Source organism: Morone saxatilis, unplaced genomic scaffold (genome assembly GCF_004916995.1).
Source record: "Morone saxatilis isolate NCDOM2014 unplaced genomic scaffold, NCSU_SB_2.0 Contig7, whole genome shotgun sequence".
NCBI classification, from domain to species: Eukaryota; Metazoa; Chordata; class Actinopteri; family Moronidae; genus Morone; species Morone saxatilis.
Window position 1 is genome coordinate 11,302,612 of NW_023340246.1, and position 2,613 is coordinate 11,305,224.

Below are 2,613 nucleotides of genomic sequence, written 5' to 3' on the forward strand. Positions count from 1 at the left end.
TTGATGAAGGTTGATAAAGCCTCAAAACTAAAACGGGCCCTAATTAGGAAGCATTAGCCTACATCGTATTTACATAGGCAACCACACTGTGAAATATATTTATCTAACTGGTCTTTTATACTAAAGTTTTTCTTTTCTCTCTCTTTTTTATTATTGCATTTATATATTTATTTTGTATATACTGCCTCACCCTAAATTCCTGCTGTGCTATGTGCCATTGCAACGACATTTCTTTTTGATGCAAATCCAAATGACAAATAAAGTCTGTCTAAGTCTAAGTCTATCATCTCATCATGAGATACTAACATGTTTTAACTGACTGACAGTTTCCCTGAAACCAATACACTGTCAAATCTATAAGTAGCTCTCATGTCTTCAAACCTCGGGGATAAAACATTTCACCACCAACATCATAGCCACATTCCCACTGAATGTAGATTTGAGGTCCAAATATAGTTATTTTACATCAACACATTCACTATTCCTGATACAACTCACCCTCTAAATGTTGACTATATCAGTGATTTTGGATACAGCTTCAGCAAAGTGAACATGTGTGGGTTTTTTAAATTGTGCAGCTTCACAACTATAGAGGCATGTAAGCTCAACTCTGATCTAATATATTCTGTTTTTAGTCCATTCCAATGTGGACTAATGTGTCCTTTTGCCTGTTCGTATCAACCTTGATCACTTACACTCACTCGTGAGTCTCGCGTCAGGACACTGTCATTAGGAGAGGCAAAATAAATGTTAAAAATTAAGTTATTGAGAACACAAAATTAACATCCAGAAAATAATACGACTACATAATAGTGATGGCAGATTCTGTTTCTTTTTTTCTGTTGTTTTTTTTTTTTGTTTGTCTGGTTTCAGGCCGTGAAAGACCAAAGTCAGACCGGATATTTTCCTCTTCATGAGGCGATTCACCTCTGGTCTCACAAGAGAACACCATCCTCTCTATGGAACTTTCTGCTCAAAATTGTCCAGTTGTATTTTTGAGTGGGACCAGGATTACATCTGTTATCTAAAGAAAAGCCAAGAGGTCAGAGCTGAAGAAAAAGCATGCTGGTCTTGCTCCTACAGAAGCACAAGTTCTGGCCACCATCAGCTCCAATGAACTTGCCAAGCATTGCAGAAGGAGAAGAGATCAGGTTTACGCTTGATCAACCCTGACAGTATGACACGTGTGTGGGAGGTGCAACAGAAACACCTAAAATGCATCCAAGATCCACCCGGCGTACAACTGTATACCAAGCTTGGCTCAGGGTCACAAAAGGGGGACAAGGTCGTGGATGTCTTGAGGTGTGGCAGAGGGACATCATCTTTAGAGAGTTTTCATCACCACCAGTGCACCTTTACCCGGGTAAGGAGAAATGACATATCTTTAGCATGATTCATATCCTTTATGTATCTGTGATATAATTAGTCATCATTTTCTAGTCTCAAGTTTCTGAAAGAAGATTGCACACATAGGGGAATGTGTATAATAAATGTAGTTAATATTTCAATAATCTCAAACATTGAACTTTTACAAGGATAGAGATGTAATGCGATGCACACCCAGATGTAATGCTTGAGGGTGGTTCCAGATGGAACATGAATCGAGTCCATGAAGCTGTGGATTTGGGTGGTGCATCGCAAACTAAAATCTATGATGTCCGACCCGATGTCCAACGTCAATGCCTTCAGCAACAGAGTCCTCGGCCGTGCACTCTTGTCAGAGTTCGTTCCCCCAGGGAGACCAACTGGTAAGATACTCTAGGAGACATGATTCTCCTTGGGACACCTTTGGTGTAACCCATTCAACAAATAAACTCTTCTGTCTTTTCTCGCCCACTCTATGCAAACCTCTCTAATCTTCTGAATTAATTTTTCATAATACGTTATGGCAGGTGAACGTATTGCTGTGGAGTATTTGCTGGCTCAGTCTGACACAGGAGACCTGCTGAGTCCACCACAACACAGTGAACTTGGCGTCATCCTGCAAAAACCTGCAGGTCAAAGTTCAGGAGGAGTGTCCTAAGGATGTGACAGTAAGTGATGCAGCGGACATTCTCAGTTATAGCCCACCTGAAGCCCTTCAGTGTAATGACACTTGTGATTAAACCCTCTGACAATCCTTTTCTTCATGGTGACTCACCCAACACATCATCATCTCAGGTACCATTGCAAGATCTCATTGAACTTCTACAGGGAAAGTTATTAATTTGCACATCCTATGAAGGATGTGTTTCATTGTTAATAGTCTACATTGATCTTTTTGTGTTGCATACTTACAGAATAATTCATTTTAAACAGAGTCAATTTTATAATCAAGGATATTTTTCTCATTTTTTATTTCTCTCTCTCTCTCTCTCTCTTTCTCTCTCTCTCTCAAAAATTAACAGACCAGTTTCGTTGTAAGTGGTGTCTCTAGTGGACCCTGCACATCATCTCAGGTAATCTGACTGACTAATGACTCAGTTTCTCTCCTCTCCATAGTTTGCATGCTATCATGTCTCTTTCCTTCTGTGTTTGTCTCTCCTATTGGTGTGATGTGTTCCAAATCGAGGGTCTAAGGACAGAGGCTCTTCTATGTTCTATGTGATTGTAAATCTCTTTGGGGCAAATTGT